A 26,819-nucleotide genomic window follows, 5' to 3' on the forward strand; every position below is an offset into this window, starting at 1 on the left:
AACAATGAAATCAATTTAAAAGTCACAATTGTCAGCAACTTGGCAGAACAACAGTAAACATCTAAGCAAGATTGGCAAGGAGCTTTGAGATATTAAGAAAATGTGCATTTAAACAACATTAATCCTCACTTCCCTTATAAGCTCTTCCCCTTCTAGGCTCCTTGGAATTTAATTTGGCTCTGGCTTAAAGGAGTTATGAATGGAAGTAATTTAAAGATGGATGGATGTTAATTTAAAGATGCCGTCATTTTCTGACAGAGCCGGGTACTGAAGTGTAAGAAAATGCATGAAGAAGATAGTGTGTAATCAGGAAATGCCAGTCAGACAACAATTTGATAAATTGATGGGAAAGAGACATGATGCTCCTAATGGCCTATAGTCTCTACCAAATACAACATATTTGATGAGCTAATTTCTGCTATGGCACACAAAGCAGGTTTCCTAAATTATGCTACACAATTGTGTATGTTTATACCATAAGTGGGGACACATTTTTTTAAATAAGAGTAATATCAATATTACCTCCACTAAGCAGTAATGTAAATTGTTTAATATATAAACATTAGTGTGAATTGGAAAATTAATTAAAAGAACAAGTCACTATAATTATGATAAATAAAGCTTATCTTTATTGCTAGCATGCTTCTCCAGCAATCTGTCTAAATGAGAGGAAATTATATGCCATCAACTTCCCCAAGAGCTAAAGTCTCATTTTGAGGATCAGGTATGCTACACTGAAATTAGAAAAATATCTGTTTAATGGGTATCACATCTTAAGGAGGATTAGAGAGAGGCTGGCCCTGTTTTGCCACCTGTTCTGCACATACAGAACACAATTCTTGTCCCATTTTAACTGACTTTTGGCCCCAAGTTTCACTCATTGTGGCTAATTTAGTCAGATTTTGATGCCAAAGAAGCTGGTCAATAGACTGTAATGATAAAGTACATGTAACTATTAAATATGCAATACTTTTCAAATTGAGCTTCTGGAATTTGTACATTGCTGTGGTATTTTCTTATCCTAGCCTTCCCCATCTCCAGTGTCTTTTTGTGTTCACCAGATTCTAGTCCCCACTTCGAGAGGAAAAAAAAAGGAAGGAGCAGAAAGTCTTTAAAACTTTGCTGAGGTGTTACAAAATATATCATCAATCTGTCTCTTTTCTGGCAGGTCTTGTACATTTCTTCTCAGTAATCTGTTAAAATACTTCATTGCCTCTCAATACATTGAGCAATCATTATTGAACAAGGAAATATTGAAATACACAATGCTGTATGTTGTTTAGTACCTCACCATTGCTTTAACTTGACAACACCTTATACAGCTTCTGAAAACCATCTTCTGAATTCAAATGTAGAGAAAAACAAAGTAGATCAGAAGAAATGCGGGGATATGTGGGATAAGAAGAGAGGAAGTAGTAACAAGCAAAGCAGTATCTGTCCTCTTTTCAGTACGGTCCAAGTCTGGTGCAGTGATGGACAATTTCTCTTCCTCCTCCTCCTCCTGAGCCTGGCATTGGACCAGTCTGGATATTCCTGGTCAGGATTTCAGACTGGAATGATGCTCTGGCACCAAGGCACCCAACTGCTGCCAGAGGAACTAGGAATTTATGCAAATTAGGTTCAGGTCATTACTTCTTGTGTCGTATCTGTTGCATAATCACGTGAAAAAATTATGAGTGAAGTTAACTCGAACTCGTGCTTGCATATATCTTTGCCAGATACCAGAACAGCTGCATCAGCCAGGATGCAGCTGAATTTTCAAAATGACATCAAGCTTCCTACAGTTTGTAAATCACCATCTGGATGTGCCCCTAGAAAAATGGCTTTATCTTATGTTGCTGGAAAACACTTGGCTCCAAGTTTTAATCAGAGCCATAAATAGAAGAGGAAGTGGATTTATTATTTACTTGCCTTGTCTGGATGTTCAAATATGTGTATGTGGCATGTTGAAAATCTTGCCAGTCTTGATTTTTGAAACTTTTCAAACTCATTTTTTCTGATATACAACTATTCACACCGCCAAAAAAAAAAAAAAAAAAAAAAAAAAAAAAAAAAAAAAAGTAAATTGGAAGATATATTCTCAACCAGCTTTAATGAGAAAAATGTGAATTTTCTCCTAAAACCACTTGCAGAACATACATTATTAGATTAAATTGTATGCATCTTACTTCTTGCCTCATTTCACTATACAAATGAGATACTGAACATAAAATTCTTGTATTCGCTCCTGAGAAACTTTATTTGACAGAAGTTGCATTACTGGATGAAAAACAGTCTCTTTCTTAGTCTTCATTGCACCAGTATGGAAGTTGGTCAGCCAAGACTTACTAATTATCTGTCTAAAACCTACTGTGCCTAAATTGATAATGTGCCACAGTGTTAAAGATTTTTGTATCTGGGAGAATTTTTAGCACCTACTGTTTTTATTCTGACTTCTAATTGCAGTATTCACACCAAAAAATACAAGACACACCAACATTCTCTACCAAAAAAAAAAAAAAACAAAACAAAAAAAAACAAACAAAAACCCCCCAAAAAAACCCCAAACAAACAAACAAAAACCACCCCAATCCTTATAAATTAATTCTAATTACTAAACAAAGACTTATGCAGGATTCTTATTGTATTTATATGATGAATTCACTCTCTTCCCTTTGAAGATTTTTGTGTGTGTTTTTGTTTTTTTCTTTTTGAAGTTCTAGAGAACAATTTAAAAAAGAGCAGATTATTTTTATTTTTTCTGAAAAAATTAATAAGCCTCTGTAAGGTTTGGGTCATTTGTTTTTGAATTCACTTCATAGGTAAGATATGCCTGGCTTAATTGGTTCTTGCAATGAATTCCCAGTAAAGCCTTCAGGAACAAATTTTGTTTACCACCAGATTCTATACATGAGTGTTGTGATTCTGTTACATTAATGAAATAAGAACCAAAGGCCAAATTCCCACCTGAACTAATAAAGAATCAGCTTCTCACCAGATCTTTTCCACTGGGGAGCCAATCCTTTAAAGGGGAGGTGAAATCTGAGGTCCTCATAAAATTTGTGGTCGTTTAAAAGTCTTGCATGTGCCAAGTTAAAGGTGTTAGCCCCAGTGTCTTGGTGAAATTCCAAATTAAATATTTATGTTCTGTGTGCCTGAGATCTCTGTCTAATTTCATTTAAATATTATTTCTTTCCCTAATGGCACCATTCCAGTACAGTTGTTGTGTTTCACTAGTGCTTTCATGCTTCATAGTGGCAGTCTAACCTTTTTGTGATGATACAGAATATACAAGTGTATTTAAAGGAATTAAGACATTTCTATCTCCTTTGACAAGTTTTTGCATTCAATCAAACTGTTACATAAAGGAACAGAAAGGATTAAAAAGAGACATGAGGTTGGTTATTTCCTGTGACCCCTGAGATCGTTCAGCCTGGAGCAGAGTTTTTGGGGAGACCTCATTAAAGCCTTCCACTACCTTAAGGGAGATTATAGAAAGGAGGAAGAAGGACATTTTGTATTGGCAAATAGTGGCAGGATAAGGGACAATGGTTTAAACTGAAAGACAGTAAGTTTAGATTAGATGTTAGGAAAAAATTCATTATCCTGTGGGAGTGGAGAGGCATTGGCACAAGTTGCCCAGAGAAGCTGTGGCTGCTCCATCCCTGAAAGTGTTCAAAGCCAGGCTGGATGGGGCTCTGAGTGACCTGGACTAGTGAAAGGTGTCCCTGACCATGGTAGGGTTGGAATGAGATGATCTTTAATGCACCTTCCAACCTAAACCATACTAAGATTATGTTACGTGAAGGCACAACTACCTATGTGGATTTCCTGGAACTACCACCAGCAGGGACAGTGACAGCAGGGCAGAGCCACTCAGGATTTCTTGGGAGAAAAATCTAAGACTCAGGCTACGTCCAAGCTGTCTGACAGGAGTTAATGTCTTTATGAAACATGGGATTTTTGCCACATCCCACCAGAGAGTGCCCAGTGGCAGATTTTTCCAGGTGCAGGGAATGTAAAGGTTGGTAGGTACAGGAGAGAAGGCAGCATGCTGTGTTTCCAGTGATGTGTGGGTTCTGTCATATTCCCTCAGAGACCAGTGGTCTGTTTGAGCTCCAGTGAATGCACAGTTCTGCCACTCGTATATTTGTAGGCTTCTGCATCAAAGGCTGGAGCATCCAGGGCTGGGAGAGAGTGAGTTGTCATCCTCATCCCAGCCCCAGCAGCTCTTCTTGGCAAGGCCATGGATTACTCACGTAGTTACCTTTGGATTTGCCACCTTTAAAATAAATGTAATAAATATAATAATACTTTTTTTTTTTTTTTTGCTTTCTCATTTCAAACTTTGAGGTGGCTCACATATGGAACTCCAGTATGAAAACCACTATGTGCCAGTCTTCTTATGCCCAAGAATAACGATTTTCAATTGTGGCTGTACTTGAGGCTTTCTAAGTAGTTATATGTGTACATGGTTTAAGAATCATTCCTGTAAGCTAACCAGGGATTGTGAGTTGCTTTATCTTTTCAAACACAAAGCTAAACAGCCTGCACCATTCCCTCCTGCCCTTATGTGGAGAAATTCTTCCCTTGGTCCCAAACACCCCAGACACGGAACATAAATGAACTTCATAAGTAGAGGTATATGGGAGGATGACAAGAGCAAAGAAGGATGAAGGCAATTAATATATTTTTGCTCAAAACAATTCTCATCTTCCTCACTTTTTCTGGAGGTCACAGAGAAGCAGCCAGTAAAAAGCTGTTATAACTGGCTACTTCATTAGATTTTCATTGTGCTGAAGAAAATCTGCCAAAATACTGACAAGGAAATAAATGTATTAGCTTCAGATTTATACCAGTATAACAATGAGAAAAATTTTAATTCTGCTCTTGCAATTCAGCCATCTTAGCAGGAAGGTCAATAGTAAATACAGACATTTATTTTACAAAAATACTATAGGTGTTCCCATAGTAATATTCTCATTAGGGGCAATGTTTCCCTTGAATATAGTAACTTAGCACTGGCCCATTTTGATTCCATCCAAAACAGAGCACAATGATATAAAGAAAAATAATACTTGTTAAACTGGAAAAACAGTTTCTAATTGTACAATAAATGTATAGAATATGGAGTTTTATTATTTTGAATTCTTTTTAGTAATATAAATATATAGGAGCCTGGAAAATAATCTGAATAAATTAATCATCTTGAATGTGAGGAGACTTCAAAAAGGGTTTATATGAAACTGTGCAGAAATACAATTCATTCCTGAAGACACTTTAATAAAAATATTGCAATTTTGTATTTCTCTGTATTTAATATGTATTTTTTTCAACCTATCCAGCTTAGAAACAGAGTCTCTGGAATACTAATAGGCTATTGTTTATATTGTCTTACAACCAACAATATGGGAGTTGGAAAGACAAAGACCTCAGCTCTTTTCAATCTCCTGCTCTGAATTTCTGAGCATATTGATGTGGCTCATTTGCAGTGCAGAGCAATGTGATCTCAGTGGCCTAGAAGCAGCCCAAGATCAGGGACTGAAGGGAAGGAGGGATGTAGGATCTAAAAATTAGAAGCACATAAAATGGGAAAAAAAAAACAAAACAAAACAAAGAAAGATCCCCTTTCAGAATAAGTAATATTTTTGTAGTCAACTAAAATTTTGTCTTGAAATTGCAGTAATTGCTTTCTCTTCACTGACAATTGCATGCAGTGTTTGTAAGGTATACAACTGAAATGTGGCACAGGCCCTACCACACTTTAAGTAGCAAAAGATTCTTTGGAAGAGTGTTACTGCATGTAGTTTGTGGAGTAGTGCCAGGAATTGTGCTGTGGAAACTTTAAAACGGTGCCTTTTCCCTTCATGTGTTATTTCCGCTGCCTAGAAGAGCACAACTCGCAGTAATTCTAAAAAGGGCAACAGGGATAATTGGGTTCCTGCTGCTACACGTGTTTATCAGTGAGCTACTGCCAGATGTAGGACATATGCTACAAATGGTCTCCTTATCCCCAAAAGAAAAAAAAAAACCCACCCAAACCAAACCCCCTCAGTTTTCCCCATCTCCGTGCAGACATGGAGCACCGAGAGTAAAGCCAATAAGGTTTTTTAGCTTTGATACCCCTACCTCTTAAATTAATGGTTTTAGTCAACTGATGGCTACAGATGAAGGATTGTTTTAATTTTGAATGTGGAATAAAAAGCCAAAGCTTTTCATGAGAATATTAGAGACTGTGTTCAGTTTTAGATGTGTACATAAAGTTTATACAGCTCATGCTTTGTATGTGGCTAGTGAGGATTGGATTATGGCTCAAATTTCAGTATTGGGTATTTTTTACATTGGGAAGTGTTGTTTGACTGGCTGCTTTTGCTCAACATGTGAATCAAAGCTTACTTTTGACTTTGCTCAAAATGAAAACAGTTACAAAGAGAACCATATAATCATGTTTAATTCAGGTTGTTTTGAGTAAAGAAATTTACCAGACTCAAAGGAGAAAGAAAAGGCTGGTTTTGTTTTTTATTAATGGTATTTTGTGAAACTTGAAAATAAATTTAAGCTTTGAATTATTAAAAATTAGTGAAATGCTTTAATTTCTTTAAAATATACACTTAGAAACTACTGTCTTCTAAGAAACTCATTGAGCTGGAACACAGAATCTCTATCTGCCAACCCAGGGGCTCCACAAAAGTTATTTAATCTCACCATGAGCCTTTCTTCTTCATCTGCAGAAGCAAAAATCCTGTTGTGGTGTGAAACTAGTGAAGTAGTCCAACATTATTACAAGACTTTTGCAACAAATACAAAACACGTGATGGAAATAGGAAACTCTCAGATTCATGTACGTAGACTAGCAGGAGAAATCCACTAGGTTTTCTCCCTGTTAACAGACAGAACTCAACTCTCACCTGAAAAAAAAGAAAACAGTGGATAATATGATTTTTTTTTAGTACAGGTCTTCGAACAGCCTCAGGGGTGCTGCTAAACTTCTGTAGAAAGAAAAATCATGTTCCAGGGAGAGAAATGCTCTGTGGACTGATATGTGGGGAAAAGCTGAGGCAAAAGTAGTCAGTGGTGATGGTCAGCAAGTGAGGAATGAGTGTTTTGAAAAAATCTATGAACAACCAGAAAGAAATGTAAGTTGGAAGGTAATGCTGTAATTAAATGGAGCTGTTGGAGGTCGGAAGGTACTGGGAGGTAGACAATGCATAGCTCCAGGGCAGAAATGTTGCTTCATTTTTTGTTTCATTATCATTTGACTCAAGATGACATTCTGAATAGATGGTTTGTGATTCAAGTGCACTGAAATATTATTTTTGTTAACACAAGTGCTAGACAAAATAACGTTTTGAAAATGTCAAGCCATTTTTAAATGGCACGTATTGATAGACACAATTTACCTCTCAAAATGCATGAAACTTGCAAATATAGACCTGATTCAAGCATATGCATTGAGAGGGCAGTAAGGTGTTCTTCAAAGGAAGCTTATTTATAGAATCACAGAATTTTAGAAGGATTTGGGCTGGAAAGGGTCTTTTAAAGGCTGTCTAGTCCAAGACGCCTACAATGAGCAGGGACACCTTCAACTACATCAGGTTACTCAGAGCTGTCCAAGCTGACCTTGAATGTTACCCAGGATGGGGCATCCATCACCTTTCTGGGCAACCCATTCCAGTGTCCAATCCTCATCATTTTTTTTCCTTATATTCAGTCTAAATGTGCCATCTTGAATTTAAAATCATTATTTCTTGTCCTATTGCAGCAGGCCCTACCCTAAAAAGTTTGCACCTATCTTTCTTACAGACACTCTTTAAATATAGAATGGCTTCAATAAAGTCACCCCAGAGCCTTCCCTTCTCTTTTATCCAGTGCAATATCTGTACAATAATGGATTTATTTTCATTTTAAATTAAATTAAATTTTATATTTTAGAATACTGTGTTCAAACCAACACAAAGAATTTTTTGTCTAAGTGAAAGGTAACATAGCTCTGAAAAGAATGTCAACTTATCAATTGAAACTGAGAGACAGGAGGCTGAAAACCCGAAAAGCAACATTTTCCTGCAAAAGCCTATTTTGGTGATAATTGCATATCCATTCTTTTTAATATTAGAAAGAGTCTTGGAAAAACTATTTTTAAAGCTCTGACATCATAGAATGAATTTGGCTACAAAAGAATAATAATTTTAGCATCAGGAATGTTCCCCTGCACTTTTCCTTTTGCCAAGACGAATGACTACATGGAAACCTTGTCAACAGCTTGAACTGTGTCCAGAAACAAGTAGGAAGTGAGTGCTGTTCCTGGAAAAATTATATCCTGAAGGTAGCACCACTCACCAAGGAGAAAAAGTGCATATGTCACAAAGTAATAGCTTTTTTTCTTTTGGGCAAATGAAGTACCTCAACGAATATCCTGGATTTTTGTTGGTAATTCAGCACATGATTTCTGGCCGTTGATTAGAAATCAAGAGGAGTGAGGGATGTTTATGTTTCAGAAAACCCATCCCAGGGCCTTCTAGGTTTTCAGAAACATGACATAAAGTCATAGTGCTAAGATAAATTAGCAGAGATATGTTACAGACCAGAAATTAGTTCAGACAAAATTATTGGCCATAATTTGTTGTTATGGTGCATTGGTAGGAGACTTTGTGTTGTGCTCAGGATTCCTTATCTTCATAGTTTGTATTTTGTCTCTGTGTTGTCAGCATTGCTCACATTCAGATTATCAAGGCGTATTTTCTGGGCTGTTTCTCTGGTGCCCTTTTCTGGAAGATCTATCCAGTCATAGACAAGGCTCATTAGCTCTGTAGGCCAAAAAATGCTGAGACACAGCAAGAGACCTGGGTATAACCTTCATCTAAATTGAAAACTGAACTAAACCTTGGATCTTTAGTCTGTTTTGGAGGCCATTGAGGCCAATGATGCCATTCTCACTGCTCCCCCAGGGAAATTAGATAAGACTCCCTCAAAAGTAAAGTAAATTCACACTATGGGTCTGCAGGTGATAAGGCAAAATGTTCCATGTATAGGAAGACGTTCCCTTTTGATCTATCCAAAATCCTTAGTGATACATGACTACAAGTCATTAGCAGTGACAAAATGCTTTAAAGGCAGAGCATGCCACCTTGAACAAGCACCCCAGAGTTTCAAGAGGCTTAGAAAAAGAGATGATTCAGTCAGGAAAATGACCCCAAATATAAAGACTGGTTTGTTCTTCACCAAGTGATGCATGATGTGGGTCACTGTATGTTAGTTGCAAAGTCTCTCTGCTGGCTGGTATTAGAACTTGCAAATACTTTTTCTCATCAGAATATTTAGTACAACGTGAATATTTTGCTACATATTATCTGTACAGAACCAGTGACCAGCTCAACATAAAACACTAAATTACCCTTCTGGATGGGGGAAAAAAAGTTTTATTTCTTTTGAGTTTGAATAAAGTGTTTTTAGCAAAGTGTAAGTAGAAAATTCTCTTTGAAGTGACTTGTATTTTGACAACAAGACATACAACTTAATGCCAAGAAATACTGTGCAGATTTCTTCTTGGAACATGTCATAATTTCTATATCTATGCTTTGAGTCTTAAAATAAATGACTAGGAAATGCATTTACAATTCTACATCTGAGTTAATTCTAGAGGAATGCTTTGATTTTTGATCCCTCATGTCCTATTGATGACACTTTTTTTGACTGCCCGGAGAAGACCATGCTACCTGATTTTTGATCTCTTATGTCCTATTGATGACACTTTTTCTGACTGCCCAGAGAGGACCATGCTACCTAAATGCAGGAGAGTTGCTGAAATCCATTTTAGTTACCTCCTCTTGCTCCCTCTGAGCAGAAATTGCCAGATGAGCACTCTAATGAATTCTTACATGTTTTGTAGTGTGAACTGCCATCAATTAGGAACTAGGCTGAGACCATCAAACTCATTTTAATTAGAACCTCTGATTGGATTCATGCCAAGATCCCAAAGGTAAAAAAACAGTACAGACATTCACCATCTTTTCCAAGTCAAATTTTGAATTCTATTCAGCTCTCCTTCCTCAGTTTAGCATTTGCTTTCTTGGTGTATGTGCTTGTGTATGAGGTCAAATTTTATTTTCCTCGGCAGGAAGTAGAGATGTTCCTACATGGACTGAGCTGAGAGCATCCCATTATTCCATCCCTGTCATACACTATTCCATTACATTCCATTTATACTGGCAGGCAGAAAAGCAATTTTATCTATCACATTTTCATTCTATATATTTAATTTCTAATGAGTTTCAGGGTTGCTCCATTCCCAAGGCACATTACCTTCCATTATAACCACAATACACTATAATATTTAAAATAATAATAGAGAATAATAATAATAGCTAATGTGTAATCATCGGGCTCATTCTGTCTTGAATCTGTTCTTACAAAGTCTGACAATTGTATCCTGGTAATAGGAAGATCTGCCTCTGGATGTTTCAGCTTGGAAAGATAATTTCTTATTATGCTTCTTTATTGTTATTATTATTATTGTTATTATTATTTTAACCTTCACAATTTGTGATTTGAAATTCATGCTTAGAATTCAGTTAGCCATAACCAGTTACCTGAAAGGGAAGGTTTTTTTCCCTTATGGCCAGGGAAATGGGCATATGAGCTTTTCCTGATGCTGGAAATATCTGTTCATTGAATGCATTTGTATGTATAGAGAACTCCACACATAATGTCCTCCAGAACAGCCTTTGTATTAAATAGATTTGAGAGCAGTGAACCCTACAAACAGAATGATAGCTGAGGGATAGTTTTGGAGTTCATAGACAAAAAAAAAAAAAAAAAAAAAAAAAAAAGGAAAAAAAAAGAAAATCCATAGGATCCTATGTAAATAGCTGGAGGAATTAGACAGAGAAAAATTATGTCTGCTCAGGGAATAGACAGTTCAGACCATGTTGTTGACCCATTAAGTCACCTATGACAGTAGTGAGACAGAAGCCAGGGGACTTCAGTTCAATCCTCAATTAGGTCATCCAATCAAAACGTGTTTAGGAACATAACTAACCAGACGAGTTGCAGGATGTCTCAACTCCTGCCCTTTCTGTGTCCCACAACTAAATTTCAGTCAGCTTTGTCAGGAATAAAATAAAGATTCGACTACTGCTGCACCAACAGCTAGTGGTTGCACAAAAACCTCAAATATAAATATATGCTCATATTTATGATGTTTCAAGCCTTTGTTGAGATTTAAGCTTATTTACAACCCAATAAGCATAAAGAGTTATTGAAATAGTGTGACACGCATTATTCCTTTATCCATGGCTTAACTTTTTGGTTTGATTTTTAGGCCAGACTCCAATTTTAGAAGGATTTTAGGGAAGTGCTTCCAAAGTTAGATGTCATGAGGAGGGCAAGCCAAATCCCCAAAAAGAAGAAATAATAGTTCTCAATGACATTTCAAGGAGATCTGGGTGGTTTGGTGACACTAAAAATATTTCAGGAGAACCATCATTACACAATCCAGAAAGAATTTTAAAATCTCAAGTCAATTCTGTCTTTGGAAAAAGCTGATATTTGGACAAGTAAGTTTTTCTACATTACATGCAAATTCTGACAACCTGGTATGTCCAAGATCTTTGAAAAGAAAATAATTTTAAGGGATCAAAATGTTCGGTGTTAAAATTTAGAAGGGAGAGCTTTAATTTCATAATTCTTTTTTGAGGTTATGTTTAGAAGTAAGCTAAAAAATTAGCCTTTTTTTTTTTTTTTTCCTGAGTGTTTCCAGTTATTGCCTCTTAATCCCTATGGATGAGTTCCTTTTCTAGGGAAGGATTTCTTTTAACCTTTGTGTATGATACTTGAAGTATATTGTGATAGCTGCTTATGAAAATCATTTCCCCTGTAGTTTTTGTGATTTAAAATAATGCTTATTGTTTCATTACCTTGTGGGGTTTTAATATTATGATCATAATTTTTGATCACTGGGGGAAAGCAAATAACAAATGGGCACTGAGTCATTGCAGATTCAAAAGTTAATAACTTCCTTCACTAAACTAACTCCAAATTTTTCCTGTATCAAAAAGTTCTGTGCCCAGCCTCTTTTATTAATTAGATGTATAATCATAGCAGGTTTTGATTACAGTAAAACAGGTAAAGCTCTCATGAGACCAGCCTGTGTCTGGTCATAAGTATATGGTAGGAGGTGGAAATAAGACAGTAGACCTGGGAGACTGCGGTTCTCCCTCAGGATGAGACATCCCTTATATGTCAGATTTGCAGGGGAGAACCACTAACTGGAACCCTCATCATCCAACTCCTATCTATACTGATTCTTTTAGACAAATTGTACTGAGTTTTCTAGACAAAATTATAGAGCAGTGCTAAGCAAAATCTTTCAGGCAAAGCAATTCTTCTCTGGAGAGCATATTCTCTTAGTGTTGCAGCCTTTATTAAGCAAAAGCATTTCTCTTCACTCCAGCTTGTGAATCTTTAACTGAGTCAAGTAAATAATGTGATGTTCAGCAGACTCCAGTCAACTAAGATTACATTCTTTGTACCATGAGAATAAGGGGGAAAAAACACATTTGTTGAGACCAAAGGGCTCACAGAGGCAGCCCTGGAGTAATTCAAACATAAACAGGAAAGAAACTTGATAGAAAAGCCTGGCACTGGTCCATGTCAAGGCTAATTACTGCCACTTTGTTCAGGCAAAGTTCTGAATTAATAAGGTAGAAGGAAAAGGGAATAGAGAGTGTGCACTTCTCTTCAAGGGCACAGCTTCATCTTTACAATCCTTCACTTGCTCTTGAATTCAGAAGATGCCGTAAGAGCTGTTTCACAAAAGATATGTTGGTTTAAACACACTGTCAAAAAAAAAAAAAAAAAAAAAAAAAAAAAAAAAAAAAAAAAGGCAATTCTGATTTTGTTGGCATTAGAATCAATTTGGTTTTAGGTAGGATTTAACCGTTATTTTGGCCTTATAGCTCATTAGTCAGAAACAGTGGCAGATTTTAGAGTAGGTCAATTTATCTGTCTAGCATTATGCAACTAAGCAGTCAATTTGTTTTCTCCTACAAATACCAGTAATTTTAAAGTGCATTTTCTCTGTTTAGCATTCAAACATGTTGAATGCTGTAATTATTTCAGTAAAATGGCAGCTGTGGGATTTAAGTGGATAAGATAAAATATGTTCCATTTTGAAAATATAAACATGGGTATAAAACAGTCTTCCTTCTCAGAAATTTTGGCATGGCCCTGAAAATCCTGCTGCAAAGGATAGGTCCCTAGCCTTGTAAACAATCTTTCTGGAGGCAGTAGACTACCTACCTGGGTCATGAATTCTAGGAGGGAAAAGAGAATTTTTTTGCCAATGGAAGGTTTTTCCAGAAATGCAAGTCCATCATTAGGAATTGATGTGTTAGAGGACATTGTCACTGGAGTGATAAACAATGAAACTGGTTGAGCAAATGGCCAAACTCTGAGATTTTCACAAAATTAAGAAAAAAATATATGTACCGAAGAGCTTTCTCATGAGTGTAGTCCAAAATTAGCTGTTTCCATTAAGTCTATTCCTGTAATACTCTAAAACAGAGATGTGTGTCTGTGTGCACACACAGCCATTATCTCTGAAAAGAAAAAAAACAGTCCTGAGAGCTTACAAACCATTGATAACCATTATCTGTTTAATTTTTCCTTGAACTTACGGCTGAACAAGTAAGGGTTCATGTTTTCCACACAGCCCTTTGATGTTTCATTGACTGCTTTTGTCAAAGTGAAATGTTTGAAAGCCAGGAACCAGAAAGATGCAATAACTTTGCATGATGTGTGTGATACCACTTTCTGCTATTTGTAGGTAAAAACGTGCATTGTTTACTAATGGCTTGAGATAGCCATAGGTGATTTTATGTGTGCTGCCTCACATACCCCACATATCTGGTCAGTGCCAAGCATGCACTCTTCTCAGGGTTCAAAAATATCTGTAGCTTGGATTTGTTGCTCAAGTGACATCATTCAGGCCATTTTAGCACATTTTATGCAGGCAATATGAATACCACATTTTAAATTTGCCAGGCCTTCTTGCCATTTTAATGTCAAGAGCTGGAAAGTACTTGAAATTAGATCCTTTAGTTTCAGTCCTGCTTACTCCTCTGCATGCATGGAAAATGTGGTTACTCTACAAACTGTACTTTTTAGTGTGTGCACAAGTTTGTGTTCTCAAGGCCAAGAGCATTCGATACTTCCAGGCAGATTAAGAGCCATTCTAACAGCATAAATGCAGGACACAGTATGAAGGCAAAGACAAATCTACTGTTTCGCTGAAGGCCATTAAAAACTGTGATTTTTGGCAAACCTATCCATTACTGTGTTAAACTATAACAGAGATATGTTCAGAGGGGAAACAGTATCCCCTTTGTTGAGCAAGAAAAAAAAAGTCCTGTTTCCAAGCTGCCCTTATAAATTCTCACTGAACTCTTTCAAGTAGCTTGCCAAGACATTAGGCAGTTTTAGGAGAACACTGGGGTGCAGATTAATTCTTAATAAATTGATTGATATCCCTACAAGTAAGCAAGCAAGCTGTGTGCTCAAATGCATTTTGGGTCCCGTGTATCTGACAGCTTCTCGTATAAATTATGGCTTCGTTCTTTAAAAGACCAGTGTGTCATCTGTATTAAAAGTCTTCAAGAGCTTACAGTTGTTTCACATTATAGCTTATTGTATTACAGTTCTGGTATATTCTTTCTATAAGTAATCTTCTGGGAGCCAGAGAAATAGGAGCCCTTCAGAGTGCAACGACAATGACTTTTCCATGTTTCCGTTCTGCGCTGTGCTGGTGGGGGAGCAACTGGAAGAGGCTGATGGAAGCTTCCTAGGCACCCAGGTTTCCTAACATTTCATTCAGTTTTCAGTAGGTCTTGATTTTTATTTTGAAAAGACTTTTGGTGACTCCTCACAGGCAGTAAATATTCACCTCTCAGCTATCATTAACTCCCAGAAATCTAAAGTTCAGTTTCAGTTGGTCTGGTTGGGTTTGAGGGGTGGTGGTGTCTCACTAACACTCCCAAAGTGACTGGAAATTATCAGACAGATTTAAAAACAAAAAAACAAGATAAAAACAACTTCTGGGGTAAAACTACTCTACAGGTTAAAATGTATTATCATATGCATTTCAATTGGAAAAGTGTGAAAACCTTTATGTAAATTTCAATAGCATTAAATTAAATCCCTTTGTAAGTTGTGCACATATGTGTTACAGATGTTTGATTAGGAACTCTAAGAAAAATGATATTGCATTTGTTTCAGCCTTGCTTTTCCTAGGAATAAGGGTTGTTTTTTTTTTACAGCAACTACAACATGAGAAGTCGCTGAATTTTGACTGGGCAGGTAGTTGGGTTTTGTGATCAATGTCATCTTTTTCCATTTTTCAACCTATAACTTTTCACATCCATGAAACAGATAAATTATCAAATAAAAGCCTAAGCTGCATCTATGCACATATACAATTTAAAAAATATAGATAATTTAAAGGAAAATATCCTGTAAGCGCCATTAGAAGCCATAATAGAAAGTATTTTCTTAGGAAATTAAACTGTAATACATTAAAAGTGAGAATAATTTTTATGCTGTACACCAAGTGTCTACCAAAACTGTCCCCTTCTCAGCTGGACAAGGGAGAGAAAATACAATGAAAGGCTTGTGGATGGAGGTCAGGTAAGGATCAGGAGAGATCACTTACCTGTCACAGGTAAAATAGACTTGACTTGGGGCAAAAGTAATTTAATATAGCACCAATCAAATCAGTAAGATAGTGAGAAATATACTAAATGTTAAAACCTTTCACCCACACCTCCCTTCTCTCCAAGCTCAACTTCACTCCTAGTTTTGTGCGTGTGTTGTCTCTGCTGCTTCTTCTTCCTGTATCTCTCACTCCACCTAAAAAAACATTGCCATGAAAACACAATAAATATTTTAATTCTTTTTTTACTGTGTCTTTGTATCCTACAATTTCTGCCCTTTAATTTTCTGTGAATTAACTATTTCCATGGTTATTTTTCATCCTTTCACATTACTTTTTGAAGACTCTGGACACTATTGCAATTTACAGTTTCCAAGGAAATGCCAGTTGCTTAGGTTAACAGGTTGAAAATGAAGTTCCTGAAAAACATTTCTCGGATATTTGGGATGAGAAATTGCCAAGTGTTGTACATTGTTTAAGTGTATGCAGTTGAGATGCACCCAGAATTGCTTCATTTAACCTTGATTTTGTTCTGGGCCAAATCTCAAACCTGATCTCTGTTTGTAATAAAAAAATAGCAGCCTGTCCAGGGATGCCAGAGATTAGCACCCACAAACATGTGACTGTGTTCACCCCTCAGTTTTATTTGGCAGATTACCTGCCAGTACTATTATTCCAGGGGCTGGAGTAATGGCAAGGGCATATACAAGGCACTACACCTGTGTGTGTAGCAAGTTTCTGAAACCTGAGACTGTATCTGGTGTCTTAATCTACTCTAGCATCTAAAATGAGCCCCTTATCTCTTTGGAAAGAAGTGAGGTTCTGAAAAGCATGATGCCAGAGTATTGAAAATAACTGACATGAGTGGGCAAGGAAGAACTGTTACTGAACAGTAAGATGTTATGCATTTCCTTTACTAAAACAATTATCTGAAAATATCTTACAAGTAAGGTTTTGCAGAAAAGGCATGAATTCTCTTATATACTAACACTTCACTGGATATTTTGAATTATTTCTTATTAGTCTATCCTGTTAGAACTACTGACTTTGCTGTCAAATATTCTTATATTATTCTTTTTACTCTCTGAATGCTTCTTTTTATTGCATGTGTAGGCTTCTTCTGTTTTCTTAACGTTTCTGCAGATAAAAATAAAAAAAATCTGATTTGGCACCCAGAAAGTCATACCTCATCTATTCACATCTAGGCTTCACATACACTGCAAAAACTCTGTGCTGACATCTGACTCACAAGGGCTGTGGCATCACACTGCTAAAATGTACCCCTCCTGTTGAAATAGATCTTTCCTGTATGGAGAATACAAATAGTTTATATATGAACAATTTTTTTTCCATTTTCTTAATAGACCCCTATAATAAGGATGGGATACCTTAGGGGCTATTTTATTGGCTTGTTAGAATGCAGTACATTGATCCCAACTGCTAAATCATTTTTATGGCACATTAACAGTATCATGACATCAGGAAACATATCTTTCAGCTTGAGGGACCTCTTTTCAAACCAAATGCATCCCACATGAACACTGAAAACAAATCATACCAGTCTATTCTACAGTGGAATAATAGAGGCCATTTTCAGTCTTAAAAGTGTTTGCTCAAATGAGCCTTTTCTCAGACCTGGGATTACATTTAAAGGTTTGGAAAATACCTGAAGTTTTTTCTAAGCTTTGTGTAACTCCCTTAGCTTAAAAATGGTTGGTTGGTTGGTTTTGGTTTCAGGGCGGGGGGGGTGGGGTGGGGGCCGGGTGTTGGTGAGGTTTTTTTGGGTATTTTGGGGATTTTTTTCGAGTTTTTTTCATTTCTGGGGGATTTTTTGGTGGAATGCATTGAGTTATCTAATAATGTATTGATGAAAAGCACATCAATTCTGGAGTAAATTTTTACTACTTCTTGGTATCTGATATCACTGTGCAGAAAAGGAAGATGGAGAAAGCAGTGGATAGTTTGGCCTTCCTGTATTTCAGAATATGTGTGGCACTCTTTTAATCAGATCATTAGTATAGGGAAAAAAGTATTGTACTATGTTTTGGCTATATCAAAACCACTTTGTAACAAATATTTCTCAAGCAGGAAAATTCTGATGTTGGATTTGCAAGATGCTTCATTTCATATTGGGAGAAGTTCTCTACTCAATATTTATACACAGATTTACCTCTTAAAGAATGAGCCTTGCCCATCAGAACCTCTCTCTTTTTTCTTTACTTGTCTAATTTTTTCTATTGTTTGTTAATAATCATAGTTGCCCTCGATTTCAGAAATCAAAACAGTAACTACTGAAACAGCAAACATTTGCAGCCTTCATTATTGCCTGCAGCCTTCCTTTGATATTCAGTCTCTGTCTCCAAATTAGCAAATTAATATGAAAATGGCTGGGATGGGAAGGGCTGAAGAAAATAATCTGAATATGCTTTTAATATGTTTTCCTATGCTCTATTAAATCAGACCTGATATCACCTTTGTAAAAGCAAAATCAATCCTAAGAAATCTGAGCCAGGGAACCTAATCCAAAATTCTAAGAAAAATATCAGGTCTCTTCTCAGAAAGGACATGGTACCTGAAAATCCCCAAATTTATCTCCCATTTCAGCCAGAGCTTGTCATTAACAACTCATGGCCTCCTTTTATGTAAGAGAAATACTTAGGCAAATTCTGTAGCTGTTAACTATTGAAGTTTATATGAACCCATTGCATTAAGTAAAGCAAGAGAGTCTTCCACTTCTATTTTACTGTTTATCTAGGGTGAAAAAGGTCTCCTTCACTCTTCAAAAAAGTTCATTGGTAGTACCACGTATACTAATTTGTTAGCTGTTTCCTGTTCTGTGGGGAGAGCTTGGCACCTGTGCAAAAGGAAGTGAAAGGACTTTGTTTCCGACTTGTTTTCCCTCCTGGTTCTCCATATCTCCTGATGCTAGATATGTAATCTAACATAGATATCCCATTGAATAAGACACTCAAATAATTAACTTTTCAGTGATGATTATTACATGATAAAACAGGTGAAAATAGACCGATCAGTAGGTAATCATCCATTAGGTACATCCATCTATCTTTCTTTCTTTCTTTCTTTCTTTCTTTCTTTCTTTCTTTCTTTCTTTCTTTCTTTCTTTCTTTCTCTTTCTTTCTTTCTTTCTTTCTTCCTTTCTTTCTTTCTTTCTTTCTTCCTTTCTTTCTTTCTTCCTTTCTTTCTTTCTCTTTCTTTCTTTCTTTCTTTCTTTCTTACTTTCTTTCTTTCTTTCTTTCTTTCTTTCTTTCTTTCTTTCTTTCTTTCTTTCTTTCCTTTCTCTCTTTCTCTCTTTCTCTCTTTCTTTCTCTCTTTCTCCCATTCTCCCTTTCTTTCTCTCTTTCTCTCTTTCTTCCTTTCTTCCTTTCTTCCCTTCTTCCTTTCCTTCCTTCCTTCCTTCCTTCCTTCCTTCCTTCCTTCCTTCCTTCCTTCCTTCCTTCCTTCCTTCCTTTCTCCCTTGCTTCCTCCCTCGCTTCCTCTTTTTCTTTCTGTTCTAAGAGGCAAAAAACCCCAAAGAACCAAAGGCACTATGGAAGTAACAGTAGAAGAAATGAAAACTATATATATGCCAATATATGAAGACAAGTATATATGAAATCTGTGTGACTCATTACCTTATTATTCTACACAGAGGTGTATGGCAAAGTGTATTTTTGCTGAGAAAAACACTACGTTTGTATATTTTGGCAACTGACTCTTGACCCAATTTTTAACGGGTTTTTGTAGTAACATCTGGTTTGGCTTTTTTTAAATTTAGTCACAGTCCTCGAGCATTATTAATTGGTTTCTGTGAGTGTTTGTTGAGCATGGTTATAAAACATTGAAAAAATAAAATATACACTGCCTGCCTGTAGGAGTAAGGGGTGTGTTTGTCTCATCCCATGGATGACCTCCCCTTCCCATGTAAATGCATTCACATCTTATATTTCTCTTCCTTTTAACAGCTTCTAGATGCACAATGAATTCTGTGATGTCAACCTTTTTAATTTACCGAGCATTGGGTTTTGCTCTTTGTACCTAACTATGGGAATGAAGTGATTGGCACTTAATCACTCCTGGAGATGTTGTCCCCAAAGAGATGCTCCTCTTGTACTGGCAGGAAATGGTTCATTTTATCTTCTATATGCATCCTTTTCAGTGACTCTAAGCATGCACAGCTCAGAAACATAGTGAGGAAAGCAATTTTATTTTCTCAGTTTCATGTGATAAGTGCTCCATAGGTAGATCTGATTGCTCATCTCCACATTCAGTCAGGAAGTTTATCTTGCAAGTAAACAGAAATCTGATCCAGAACAAAGCAAGCTTTGGCAAAACATTGCATGTAAAATTTCAAGGGCCAAGCAAAGACTGAAAATAAGGGGTTAATTTTAAACTCCTGTTGTACTCTGGGGCTCCTCAGAGAACTGATTTCTGTGCCATTTGTATGTTTCTCTGGTGCTGACTGCTCATCTGCTGGGAATACATCTGAGGAAAGTATTTGATTTCCTGTCAACTATAAGATATCGATCAGGGAGTAATCAAATGTTGCTGTCTGAGCCACCGTCCTGATACAGATTGACACTGTGAGCCCTCTGCCCAGAGCCACCTGGCCTTTTCCACAGCCCTCAGTCTCCTCTGGAATGTTTTTGCCAAGTACACCCTTGAGACCACAGACTGGACTCATGTCCTACGAGAAATCATAACCTCAGAGCATCTTTGTTTCTTTATCAGACCTTTGACTGGAGAAATACTTGTGCTAGATGTTCTAATAGGTGCTCCCTGCATACTTAGCTCTATTGTACAGCAAAATTTCTCTTCAGAAAAAGAATAATTTTAAGAGCCCAGCCCTGCACTAATTGCAATGAAAACTTTATGGGCAGCAATGAGTGGGAAAATTTATTATCACCGGATTTTCAAGGTTGGTTTTTCTTTTTCTTTGCAGCGGTGGGTGTGAGGGGTTTTTGTTCTGCTTGGGTTTTTCTATTTTGTTTGCTTGTTTTGTTTTTTAAAATATATTTTTAGAGTTCAGATCAGAACCACAGCATAACTCTCATCATCCAAGGCATTAACTATGGAAAGAAGTAATTGATTGCTGGTTGGTTGTAGCTTTGACTTGTGTTTCTATTAGAATAACAATTTACAAACTCTTACAGAAAGCAGCTATTTGGCACACTCCTAAAAAGCATTTGTGTAAGTTTGGTGTGTTTGCCTCATACATAATGTATACTCCTTAATCACCTGCATAGCCAAAGGATGGCACTTTAAATTGATGACTGTGATATATTCATACGTAGAACAAATTAGTTTAAGGACAGATGAAGAATAGATGTGCACTCTAGCTAGCATGAACTGTTACAATTATAGGGATTATTACAACCAGTCTAATACCTTCCAGACATCAGAAATCATTAAGTGCCAGAGTTACATAGATCTACAAGCTAGTTTTATCACAAAAATATTACTGCATTACAGCAGTTTCTATTGTGGTACTATATTTGAGATTAGAATATTTCTACAAAAAATATCAATTTTCACAGGTACCTAATTTTACCTTAGGAACATACTCAGGAAAGCAACATGATAAAAATATCCCCAAGTGAAAAACAGAGGATAATAAGGTGCTAAATTTTGTCTTGGAGCATTTAGTTTCCAATACATAAGAGGAAGGTGTTGTTTTAAGTCAGTGGAAGTCTGGGTGAAACTGCTGACCTGAGCAAAGCCTGGCCCTCAGACAAGTGTGGGACTGAAAGGAGCTCATTTTCCTGAGGGCAACTTGGAAAATAATGAATGTAGTTGTTTCTCTTATAAGAATCCGTAAAATATTGTAAAATCTAAACTCACTTCAGGCTGCACTTAGGTTTAAAAGTGACCATGAGCCAGACCAGTACATCCTAATACCTGCAAGTTTGCATGTGTCCTCTACATTGAATATAGATAACTTTCATGACTTGCAACTACTCCCAAAATTTACACTGAAAAAGTAACTGGAAAGCAAAATGTATTAGATATGATATTTTTCCTGTCACAAACACTATGAAAGAATGACATGCGTACTTGTTAGATTCATATCTACTCTTAATCTTTCCATTTGCAGTTTTGTTGATGCTTAAATTCTTTCCTCACAAAGACTTTTTATCTCCACGAGGTAAAAGAGGCATGTGCACACCATAGGTACCCCTGAAAGTCATGGCAATAATAGTCAGGAAAAACGTTTGTATCCAAAAAAAGGTCAACAAAAGTAACAGTTAATGGTATTGTCATAAATCCAATGGCTTTGTCTTTGTAACTTACTATTTTTATATATGCAATTTCCTACATAACTCCCCCAGACATTATGTATGTATATGTATATGTATATGTATGTATGTATATATATATCCTTTCCCCAAGTCATACATACTTACTTACTGACAAAAGGGAGCATTTTTTAACTAAAAGAGAAGAGACGTTAGAATGAAATTATTTACTGTGAGGGTGGTAGGGCACTGGAAAAAATTGCCCAGAGAAGCTGTGGATTCCCCATCCCTGGGAGTGTTCGAGGCCAGGCTGGATGGAGCAACCTGGTCTGGTAGGAGGCTGGGTGTAGATGACCTTTAAAGTCCTTTTCAACCCAGGCCATTCTCTGATTCCCCTTAGGACAGGGACTGCATGGTGGCTCTGTGGAAATGTAGCGCAAAAGAACAGAAAATTCGTTCTTTGGTTTAGTCATGTTTTTTGCTTGTTGCTGTGTCTCTGCACTGGCTTGGATCTGTCTGGGAAACTAAAGGAGAGAATGCTAACCTGGTCCACCTGCTGCCTTCACCAGGGCTGGATGGCTACACAAGAGATGCAAAATCCCACAGTTTCTTCCTACTACCACATCTCTTTATTCTTAACATTAAATAGTGACAGGCACAGAAATGCTCATGCAGGCAAGCAAGGAACACAAAGGAGGTTCTGAAAGTGAAACAATTCCTATCATCCTGCCCTGGTAAAATGTGAATCATCATCAGACTCCCATAAAATGGGGAAAATCACCCTCCTCCACCCCTCACCAATCACTATCACATGCTCTTTTATTAAGATAACAGAACTGACATTTTTTTCAAGAGAAAGATGTAGATTAATATGGATTTTTTTTCAGCAAGCCAGCCCTTGGTATGTTTATGCACGCCACCAAAGTGCTATGAATTTTCACAGTGGAAGATTCTTGGTTAAACTTTTGGTCAGCTGCTGCATCTGCTCTAGATTAGGCAATGTAGGGAATGAAAAAAAGTGTAACTAGAAACAAGGAGGACATCATTTTGAGATTGGACTGACAAGAAACAGGTATTTTCTGGATATTTGAGTCTAAATTCTAAGTTTTCAAAAAGAAATTGACTAGGTAGTTAACAGCTAAATGCTATGTGATTGCAATGGATTACTGAAAACAACAAAAATGTGCTCATGATGAAACTGATGCAATTCAAATTCAGATGATGAAAGAAACAAAAAACCTCCAGGGAGCAGAAATCATGACTTTTCTACTCCTACCATCTTTAGGCAAATCTTGCACAGATTCTGCTTATAACAGGGTACACTGTTACTTAAACCCTCACAAAGAAAGCCACACTATTCAGGAATTAGTAGATGGAAGACCAGAAGCTCTGTAAATTAGATTAGCTGATGCATGAATCAGTGTGAATTCAGAGGAAGGTAGGTTGGTTTGTTTTGGTTGGTTGGTTTGGTTTTGTTGGTTTGGTTTGAGTTTGGGGTTTTTTGTAAAAAAAGAATTCCCACTGCAAAGAAAATATTTAGACTGAAACCATGAGTGATTGTTAAGATCCGTAAGATTTATTTTAAACTTTTCTATATAACTCCACAGTCCACTTTCATAATTGTAGGTCTTTTGTAGTCTGTATCTTTGTTTGCATGTAAACTGATTAAATCCTCAAAAAGATGAAAATTTGGGGTAGAACAGCAAACGGAAATTTGCATTAAAAAGACCCATGATAGGACTTCAAATATAGCAATATACAGTATTTAATTTTCAAACTCATGTCTGCACCCATGCCACACTTAAAATGTTTCTTCTTCTCCTGAAGGAATTTATTATTTGCATCCACCATAGATTTCCAAGGGCTTAGAAATCCATAGATTTCTAGGGCTGCATTCTGGTAATTTAAGGGAAAGAATCTGAAGATGTGCACTGGTTAAATTCCCAACAAAAATGTCTCTTTCAGATGCAAAATACATTCCACAGCAGTGGCCATGGCCAGTCACCTAAATTTCCTTTGTCCCTGATACACCAGACTTATTTTTGAGCAGGTGCTGTTCATCCATGCAGGGCCTTGTGGTGGATTCCTTGGACCAGACAAAGGAGGGAGGCCTCAGGTGTGAGTTGGTGGACAGAAGGGGTCTCATCTACATGGTCCTTTTAGTGTAGGGCTGTAGCAGAGGTCATGTATTCCTGCCTCCTATTTCTGCACTCTACAAGTACAAGGAGTGGTGATTTGGTTCTGGCATAGCAGCTGGTGACTGCAGTAGATGTATCCCAATTACCTATGGGTTGGTGTACAAAAAGGACAGAAAACAGCAGTTTCTCCTCTAGATAAAGTTGGTTTTAGTTCACTGACAGAACTAAAGATTTGCCAGAAACTTTTCTCTCTGATTTTTTTTTAATCTGTTTATACAAAGACCAGAAGACCAAAGTAATGGCAAAATTTTCTACTGCTACTCTACACTAAAAACAACTCCTATATCTAAACTTCTCTTAACAGAGGCAAAATTTAAATGTAAATGGTAAGCATGGCTTTAGGCTGCCTTTTTTTTTTTTTTTTTTACATATTCTGTCAATAACTTATTAATGCTATTTTCTGCTATTTAGTCACCAGGAAGTCAGTGAGGTCTGTACTGCAAAGCTTCACTTTCCTGCCACAGGGTCCATATGCAGGGGATTCCACTGCACAATGTTGTAACCTCCTTATCTCAAGTTGACATTGCACACCACTCATTTCTGTATGTGGCAGAAGCTTTATCAGCACCTCCAGCAAGAAGCATCACTCTCTGGTTGGAAAACATCTGTGTTTACACTTAGAAATGTCAATCATCTTGTCCTTTTAATTCTCACTATTACTTACTGCCGTGTCTGTCAGCAAGCAGCAAGCTTCTTGGCTTTACCAAAAACTCATATATTCTGAAAAAAAAAAGGAGCAAGGAACATTCTATAGAACTGCATCATATAGGGCTGGGGCTTTTTAAAGAAACATACTAGTGTGTAAAAGGACTTTTCCAACCTGTTGATATTCTTTTGGTAAGTCCCTTGTCACTTCATAAGACCTTAGGAAGGATACAGTAGTAAACTATGCTGGAAGTTTTGAGATCTATGTTCTCAGTTTTGATTTGGGGTCAGGGCACACTTATGCAGCTAAAGTGAACACCTTTGCAGAATAAAATTTATTCATACCATTGCAGTGCTCAGCAGCACATCTGCATTCCCATTGCATGCCAAAACATCCAGTAAATTGAGTCCGCTGGCTTAATCCCTGGGCCATCCACAATTCCAGTGTTATATGTAGTTTTCAGTCTGTGTTTAAGTTGCACACAAATCATGGTCAAATAATTCACTCAAGACCAAACACTGCAGGATCTGGTTTCACTGGCAGGAAAAGGCATTATGGAAAACTTATGGAAACCATAGAATCCTTGTGCACAGGGTGTGCTGCTCACTGACATTAGCATGAAGCAGCCTTAGCAAGTGAAAGAATCTGACTGTGCAGCTTCAAAAAAGCCACTTATTTTCTCCTCCAGTCATTTGTAAGCTCTCTAAGACAGCAGAAAGTCTGTACTCATATGCCTACCTAATCCAATATCTCTTATTCCTCTAGGTCAGGGTTACCCAGTTCTGTCAGATGGAATATAAATTTTCTGTAAGATGTTGACATTTGGGGGCTAGAAGGTCAAATACAGGTTTGCTCCTTTGTTGTGGTCAGTTTGTTCTGTATAAAGTATTCAATGTGACATCTTAAAGAACTCACTGGTACTTACATTTATCCCATTCCCAAGTCCTAGCTGCAAAGTGTACCCTCAGTTTCCAGCTAGTAAGGATTTCTGTACCATATACCATATGCCATATATCACAGACCTCATACATACCAAAGTGTTCTCTGTCAGTGACCACAAGGTTTTGTTTCTGTGCAGCATTCTTCAGCAAATGCAACCCAGTGCTCCTAAACCAGGGCACTCGCTATTTTAATTTGTGTGGTGGTAAATTGTTTTCCTCCTATGGAAATTTTACAGGTCACTACTAGTTAACTAAAATGGGTGCAATTTGCTTCTGCCAGCTGATGTTTAATAATAACTGTCAATCCTGCCTAGACCATGCCTCGGTAATTTCTGAAAGTACATAACACACAACACATATGTGGATGAACTTCCTTACACTCTTCTGACAAGCCATTTAATTAACTGATAAAAATCAAAGAATGAGTGGATGGACCTTGAGAGGAAGCTAATTTCTGTGTTTATTGGGCACTTGATACTGTGTTGGCCTCTAGTAATTGCAAAAGTTTTGCACTGCACGCAGCTTGTTGCAAAGGTAAGGCTGGAAAATGCGTTCACTTCACCCTTTGCACCAGTTCCTCAGTGCCAAAGACCTGCAGCAGCGTGCACTGAATGTCAAACCACAGAAAAAGTGAGACGTGGTGGGGCTTTCCTGACCGTGAAACTGAGGGCAGCTGCTTTATTTGCAAACTGGTTTAATCTCCTTGCAAGCAAACTTTAAACAAGGAACTACTGAGATTTATGGCTCCTTGCAGGCCCCTAAGTGCTGCATGTAGTGGAAAAGTTGGAGTGAAAACATGTCGTTTACTTCCCTTGGAGAAGAAGTATTTCATGGAGGCAGGTCAGAGAGCCACGTCTGGATCATTGCTGACTTAATATGTGACCTGGACAAGTTATATAAGCCCAGTGTTTCTGCTTTCTCAAGTGTAAAATAGGTAAAATATTTCAGTGCACATTAATTGGTTGACTGTTTCCTATATACTGGATAAAAGGAGATTACTGCATGTTTAATCATCACGTTTCCCTTTTATATTTTGTTTTAACCACAGCATGACAAGATTTTCTCATTCTTTCTCTTACACTTAGCTAGTTTGTGTGCCTGACAGTTCTTTTTCCTCTC

Source organism: Sylvia atricapilla, chromosome 2 (genome assembly GCF_009819655.1).
Source record: "Sylvia atricapilla isolate bSylAtr1 chromosome 2, bSylAtr1.pri, whole genome shotgun sequence".
NCBI lineage: Eukaryota > Metazoa > Chordata > Aves > Passeriformes > Sylviidae > Sylvia > Sylvia atricapilla.